Source organism: Dromaius novaehollandiae, unplaced genomic scaffold (assembly GCF_036370855.1).
Source record: "Dromaius novaehollandiae isolate bDroNov1 unplaced genomic scaffold, bDroNov1.hap1 HAP1_SCAFFOLD_31, whole genome shotgun sequence".
Lineage (NCBI taxonomy): Eukaryota > Metazoa > Chordata > Aves > Casuariiformes > Dromaiidae > Dromaius > Dromaius novaehollandiae.
The window spans coordinates 1,818,386-1,826,304 of record NW_026991289.1 but is presented as its reverse complement, the minus strand read 5'-3'; the positions used below and the strand labels follow the sequence as shown (position 1 = coordinate 1,826,304).

At 59.4% G+C, this 7,919-nt stretch overlaps 1 pseudogene; it reads right to left on the bottom strand.

Annotated features, from left to right (window-relative positions):
* Window positions 1-4,352: 4,352 nt before the first annotated feature.
* LOC135325536 (class I histocompatibility antigen, F10 alpha chain-like) lies at window positions 4,353-6,904 on the bottom strand (annotated as a pseudogene).
* Window positions 6,905-7,919: the final 1,015 nt, after the last annotated feature.

Below are 7,919 nucleotides of genomic sequence, written 5' to 3'. Positions count from 1 at the left end.
TAGTTTCCCAATTTTCCTCCTCCCCTTGCTCTTTATCATTCAGATAGCTCTCAACTCTCCAGTTGCTGCTCAGAGCTTCTGGGAGTCTGAAGCTTGCCTCGTCTTTCAGCAGTCTCATTGTCTCTTAAACAAACTCCTTCACTGTGTGCCTATCCAGCCTTTCCTATCTATTTGTCAAGAACATTTCCTTGTAGACTCTAGACATCAGTACAGGCAACGTGGAGTTGACATAAAGTTGAGGACTGTATTTTATTTCTTATGAAACTGGATGATGTTTATTTTCGTTTGATTGCAATTAAGACAAATCCTTCTGTGTCTGCTTGCAGCTAGTTCTCTAAGGAAAGCAGATGGGAACTGGTGCACAGGAGCTGTAGCATTCAGCTACAGCCTTGAGTGGAAAAAGGTCAGATTTTAACCGGAGTGCTCTAAGTCCCGAGTGGCTGATGAGAGAAATGGCAGGGCTGGGGAGCTGGGAGAGAAGGTTGTCCATACATGTCTCCTATCAAAAATACTGCTTTTCCTACATGTCCAGACTTCATCTGGAGACCCAGTGGGTCAGTGTGAATTGGAGAATGTGGGTATTGCTTATTCTGAAAACTGGAGAATAAAGAAAGCTTCAGAAGCAGACATCTGTCTTTTTCAGGTGCTCCTTGAAATCTGCCTAATTTCAATACTCTCCTGAAAGTTTCCCAATTAGCCACACAAGAATTGACAAAATGAGGAAAATTATGGAAAGATGCATGGCTCCTTAGGTGTTTTTGCTTTTTAATGACCCCTCGGCTATATTTGGTGCTCAGCCTGCAAACCGCAGATGCTGAGAGGAGACGGAACAAACCTCTCCAGAAGTTAAATACAGAAGAAAATTCCAAGTTTCTTGGAGCGTTAACAGGTCTCACTGAGGGTCATTAACAACAAAGCCTCCCCAGGGGCTGATTAGAGCAGAAAGTTGGAGGCCCTGATTGCAGGTAGGCAAAGGCAATGTGCAGGTGGCTCTGAGGCCAAGTCAACCTGGATGTGTGTTATCAAGCAGAGCAGCCAGGCACTGACAGCCAGCCCCTGGGTAGGGTGATCCTTTCCATCATGCATTGCTCAGGGCTCTTCCTGGGGGCAGTGTGCGGGTGGGGGTGCGCAATGCTGAGTGCAGGACCATGATACGGCACCTCCTGTGCTTGCAAGGGACAAGGAGGCAGCAAGGCCACAGTGCTTTAAGGAATGACATCTTGTGGGCCTCAGTGGCAGAGGCACCCAGCCATAGCCAAGAGGACAAAGACCTAGTTCTGTTAGAAGCTTTCAACCCTGGCAGTGCCTTTGGCCATCTTCACCTCAGGCTGTCCTACGCTTTCCCATGCCTGTGTCTGTTTCCTTGCAGACTGTAGACACCCAACCTGCTTCCCCACCTTGTTCTCACCCCGGGATCTCCCGACATCTCCTGATGTCTTCCTGTCCTCACTTGCTTTTCCTTGAAACACAAAGCCAGGGGCTGAACTCAGACTCCCTCTGGGTGTCCTGTTGCACCACAGCACTGCCCTACAAGTGACATTTTCTTTTCCTATAGTCACATCTAAACCCCACAAGCTGCTGTTTGTGGCTCTTTCCCCTTCTTATGCTGTTTCCCACTACCAAGAAAAGCTCCATCATCTCTGAAACCACCCTTCAAACAGTCACAGGCTCCTACTCTACTGCCCTTTGCCTCCACGTCAGCAGGCTAAAGAAGCCCAGGTCCCTCAACCTCTACTCATGGACGGGGTCATTCCTGCCTAGGCACAGGACTTAACACTTCTCTTGTAAATCTTCACAGGGTATCTGTTGTCCGAATCACCCGAGTTTCTCAAGATCCTTCTGGACAAAAGCTCCTCTGTGTCAAAACAAAAAAACACCCCACACACACCAAAATAAAAAACAAGAAATCCCCAGCACCAAAGAGTTAAGGGTAATCAGGAGTGGGCTGACTGTAGGGGAAGGGATTAGGATGGTAAGAGAGACACACTTAGAAGGGGGAAAAGAAAAAAACAAGGAAATTAAAAGCAAAGTAAAGGATGGATCCGGGCTGTCCTGGGGATTCCTGCCAAGAAGCCCTGCATCTGAACAATTCTGCCTGGAGGAGCACAAGAAAGCTGGCCTACTTCCACCGTCACAGGGAACCTGCCTCCTTTCCCTGACATCAACAAGAGAAGATCGAGAGTGGGATGAATCACGGACTCCTTCAGGGTGGAAGGGACCTCAGGAGGTTTCTAGCCCAGTCTTCCTGCTCACAGCAGGGTCAGCTCTGGGGTCACACCAGGTTGCTCTGGCCTTCATCCAGTCTGGTCTTGGAAACCTCCAGGGGAGGAGACCGCACCACCTCTCTGGGCAACCATTTCCAATGTTTGACCATCCTTGCAGTGGAAACCTTTTCCTTATGTCCTGCACGAATGTCTCTTCTCTCAGCTTATGCCCATTGTCTCTTGTCCTCCCCCCATGCACCCTGGTGAAGAGCCTGGCACCATCTTCTTGATGACTTCCTTGTAGCCATTGGAAGGCTGCCCTGGGATCCCTCCAAAGCCATCTCTTCTGCAAGTAATCAGTAATGAGACCTGTGGAGAAAGCAAGAAGAGATCCCATGGATCCCCAGAAATTGCCCCTTGGCTGGAAGGGCTGTCTCAAATCCTGATGCCCTGTGTGCCATGAGGGCTATCAGGAAAAGACCCTCCGTCCCCCAGGTGCTGCTGGTTGTGGAAGAACGCCCTTGCCAGAGTGGGGGCAAAATCCACCTGTATTTGGAGATGTTTACTGGTGGGCCTCCTTGCCTGTATTCCCCCTCCTTTGATTCATTTCTACTTTCTTCCTCCCATTCTCCCACAGAAATTTATTTGACTCTGGGGTGTGTGTCATGAGCCCATGTCATGAATAATCCAAGGAGGTCGTATCCAGCCCCATGGCTCAGGGACTGGGATTCTTGGCACCTCAGGAGGGACACTGCCACTTGTGTTAAAGAAGAGCAAACTGAAACTGTCTAGAGGTAGCCGCTTAGCACAACTTCTCTAAAACTTGCTTAGCATGAGGAGCTACATTTGCTGAAGCCTTAGGCCGCACTTAGAGAAAATAATGAACTTTTACTTAGTCCAGTAAGAAAAGGGCCTCAGAGCTGGTTCCAGCTGGGAAGATAAGGGAGTTACAAGCAGTCTGCATTCCTGCGTCTCACACTCCGAAAGGGAGGGTGTCAAGGCTTTGAAATAAGACCAGTGCAGGGCATTAGGACCTTGAGGGGCAAAGCCTTAGCTCACTGCTGAGGCAGTGTTCATTGTTATGATTTAGAATCACCTCCTCCTCCTCCTCTGGACCTTGAGAGACAACAGTAAGACCCAGCAAGAAACGAAGGTACAACCGTCGGCAGAAACCACAACAGTAAAGATAAGGAAGAAAAAGAGCCTGCCTAGGAACAACAATGAGATCCAATGAGGAGCAGGAGACCCCAGACCTAAAAATTACTATTGGTCTAACTACTGCATGAGGGGTGGGAAATTTAAGTTGAAAAAACTATAATTGCCCAGGGATTTCTTTGCTCGGGGTCTGCCTTCGGAGGCACCCAGCTCAAGCTGTAATTACTGCACACGTGTAACTAAAATTTACTTATTTAATTTGCTTTGATTTGGCTCTGAATTTTACTTGCGGGAACCTAGGGTCGGGCCCTGTTATGGGGGCTGACAAGCCTAATTTCCATAACAGTACAGTCAGAAAACAGCACTGTTGTCGTAACAGACACACCTAAAAACAACATTCCTGTGCTACGAGACACACCAAAAAAAACAGCGTTCTTGTTCAGAGGCCCACTGCAGAAACAGCGTTCTTGTTTGAAGAGGCCCACCACAGAAACAGCATTCTTGTTCGAAGAGAGCCACCAGGACAAGTGCTGAAAAAATCCAGCAAATTCTTTATTTCCCAGGCAACTGGCAGATGGAAACCCTGCCTCGCACACTGATAAAACTGGTTTTACCCCAGCTCAGAGCTGGGACCACGGCAGGAGCAGGCTCCGAGCGCTCCTCTTCTCTGGGGGCTTCCCGCCACCTTCACAGCTTTTTGCAGCACGTCGGAGCCAGGGAGCAGATCCAAGGCGCAGTGAGACAAAAGCCTGAGCCCCCCGACCTGCCCCCGGGTGCCCACCTGCACCCTGCAGCGCCCGAGCACCCAAATGGGGCGGGTTTAGCCTCGAGCGGGGCGTTGGGTGCTGCTGCTCCCGGGCTGTGGGAGCCGAGGGGACTTGGCGGCGTCCCGGGAGCTGCAGCGAGGAGACGGCAGGCGCTCGGGTGGGCTGGGTCCCCGCTGCCCATGCTGCCGGGTCCGGCCGCGGCTCCTCGCTTACCAGGATGGAGCGCTTAAATGGCGGCATTGCTTCCTGCAAAGACAAGAGAGAAAAAATCAATAAAGGCAGAGGTGTGGGGGACGGGGGGGTACCCCCCGCACCCCCGTGCGCGCCCTGTCCTGCAGGTCCCAGCCCCACGTTGCCATCCCCCATGGGAGCTGCACTGCGGGGCTAAATCCCCCGTCCCAGAGCCAGGGGAGCAGGCAGAAGCCCCCGAGGACCCAGCCGCAGCGCCCGGCCGGCTGGCAGCCCCATGGCGGGTGCCAGCCTGGTATCGCGCCGGGCCGGGGCCCCCTGCCCCGCTGCCAGCACCAGCTCTGACCCATTCCGGAGCTGCTGGATGCCCCGTCATGGCCTGTAAGAGAGGAGCAGCAGTGAGCCCCGGCCCCGTGCCAGTGGCACTGCAGGCCCCGCACCAGCCGCGGGCAAAGCCGGGCCAGGGCAGAGCCGCTGGGCCGGGACCCAGCCCTGGAGCCGCCTCACAGGCGCCAGGAGCAGAGGGCAGCGCCCGGGCGCCTCAGCCTCCAGCGGCGGGATGCCAACCCTTTCCCTGCCCTGCAGCCGGGGAAAAGCTGCGGGGCACGGAAGAGGGGAGATGGGGACAGGCGGGGGACGGGACGCACCAGCCCCGCGGCCGCCAGAAACCAGAGAGCAAATGCTGCCCCACTGCCAGGCGCGGCCTGGGACGGAGCGGTCCCGGCACTCACCTTTGGCGATCGCGTACCCCTGCTCCTTCCTCCCTGCGGGAAGAAAGAGGCATCAGGCCACGCGGCCCCTCACGGCCCGGCTCTGCTCCGGCCCCAGGGCTCCGGCTCGAGCCCCTTCTCCTCCCGGCCTCCCTCCCCCCGCCTCCTCGGCCCCCGTGCTTTACCCCATCTGCTCTTCCAGACCACAAAGCCGGCGATCGCCGTGATGACGACGACCACAGCGATGACCGCCCCGAGGACAACGGGCAGCAGGGAGCTCGGTGGCTCTGGAAGAGAGCAGGGCCGGGAGCGGGGGCCGGGAGCTGCCCCCAGCGGGCACTCCACGAGCTCTGGCCGCCCGCGCTCACCCCAGGAGAAGAGGCCGGGCTCCGGCAGGCTGGCGTGCTCCACGCGGCACTGGTACTCGTGCTTCTCTGTGGGGAGGGCCTCAGTGCTGGCCCAGGCAGGGAGGTGCCATCGCTGTTGGGTGTGACGCTGTCCCGCTTGGTCTCCTGGGCTTGGACGCGGCCCTTTTTCAGCCAGCTGATGCTGATGGGCCGCGGGTAGAAGCCGTGAGCCCGGCACGACAGGGTCACGAAGCCGTGGCTCTCCTTGGCCGACACTCTCACCGCAGGGCGCTCTGGGGAGACGGCGCGAGGGAGGGAGGTCAGGCAGCTCGCGCCCAGGCCCAGACGCACACGCCGCACCGTGCCGCCAGCAGCGCCCTCAGGCGCCTGGGCCCAGCGCCAAGCCCGGGGCCCGTCCCCGTGTCCAGGGGGTCCTGCCTCGCCCTCTCCAGTGCGGCCCTCCCGCACTCCACGTATCTCCGCAGCGCCTCGATGCAGCTGTTCTCCAGGTAGTGCTTCCAGCGCTCAGGCTCATTCTCAGCCTCCCACTTCCTCTTCGTGATTAGCGCAGCAGCATCTGCCGTGAGAAATGTCAGCGTGTCCTTGTCAAAGGCGATGAAGTCCTTCCCGTCGTAGCCAAGCTGCATAAACCCCCGGGTCCCGCCATCCTCCAGGAGGTCACAGCCGTACGTGCGCTGCACTGTGTGATACCCTGAGACACAAGTAGGGAGACGGGGGCTCAGGGGCAGCAGAGGGGCTCGGACCCGGCACCCAGCACAGGGCCGGGGGCACCCCAGCCCCGCAGCCCCCAGCGCTGATGGCGAGCGGCTGCCGCCGGGAGCCCCGGCCCAGCCCCTGGAGCCCCGGCCCGTGCTCACCCCCGCTCTGGTTGTAGCACTTCTGCAGTGTGTCCAGGTACACACGGAAAGTCTCCTGACAGTCCTGATTGATCCGGGTCTCCTCGTCCCAGCGGTCCTGACCCTCCTGCTCCATCAAGGCCGCGCCCGGCACCGCCCTCTGCATCTCGCTGTCGTAGCGATCGATGAGCTCCCCGTCCACGTAGCCCACGGAGATGAAGGCGGGCAGCCCCGGGCTGGGCTCCGTCACGGTGGTGTTGAAGTAGCGCAGGGAGTGGGGGCCTGCGGGGACATGGGGTGTGGTGAGGGGCTGGGGGGGGCACACTGGGGGGCATCTGGGGGATCAAGATGTCCCGGGGGGACAAGACGGGCGGGTCGGGGGGGCAGCATGTCCCAGGGTTCAGGTCGGGGGGGCAGCACGTCCTGGGGGGGGCAGGCTGGGGGGCTCCGGGGGGGCAGCACAGCCCGAGGGGTCCAGGGGGGTAGCACGTCCCGGGGGGCAGGTCGGGGGGGTAGCACCTCCCGGGGACGGTTGCAGGCCGGCCCGTGGGGCCGCTGACGGGGAGCCCGGCAGCGGGGGAGGGCAGAAGGGGGCTGGGGTCCCCGCCCGCACTCACCACTCGCCGCCGCCCCACCGCCCCCCAGCAGCAGCAGCAGCAGCAGCCCCGGCCCCATCGCCCGCCCCGCTACCGCCTCCTCGCTGCCATCGCCGTCGCCCTCACGCAGCGCCGAAGCCCACGGGGGCCACGCCCCCGCGCCGCCATTGGCTCTGCTGCGGCACACCGCCATTGGCTGCGCTCTGTCCCACCCGCCAATAGCGGCTCGAGTCGACCCAGGCGTCACCAGGCGCTGGGCAGATCCCGGTGTGGCAGGTTGGGAGAAGTGAAAGCGAGGGCGCGCGCGGAGGGCGCTGCACAGGGCCGAGCCGCGACTCCCGCCCCGCCTTGTCGCGCAGCCATTGGCCCCGCCGGCGGCCGCCCGCCAATGGCGCGGCGCGGCAGTGGTGACGCCACTGGGCGCCGGGCAGATCTCCGCGGAGCGCGTGGTGGGCGGGAGCGCGGAGGCCATGTGGGAGGACGAGGACGATGTGGGGATGGAGATGATGTGGGGACGGGGACACTGGGGGGACGGGGATGATGTGGGGATGGGGATGATGTGGGGATGGGACACTGGGGGGATGGGGATGATGTGGGGATGGGGATAATGTGGAAGTGGGTACGATGTGGGGATGGGACGCCATGGGGATGGAGACGATGTGGGGATGGGATGCCGTGGGCATGGGGACGATGTGGGGATGGAGATGGAGTTGGCTCTGTCACAGGGGCAGGGGGACACTACACTGTGGGGATGGGGATGATGTGGGGTTGGGGACGATGTGTGGACGGGGACACCATTGGGATGGGATGGAGTTGGCTCTGTCACAGGGGCAGGGGGACGTGGTGGGGACAGGGACACCGTGGGGATGGGGATGCCATGGGGCTGGAGATGGAGTTGGCTCTGTCACAGGGGCAGGGGGACGTGGTGGGGACAGGGACACCGTGGGGACGGGGACGCTGTGGGGCTGGAGATGGAGTTGGCTCTGTTGCAGGGGCAGGGGGACGGGGACACCACAGGGATGGGGACGTGGTGAGGACGAGGACGGCAGGCGAATGGGGATTCTGTGGGGATGGGGACACTGTGGGGACGTGGA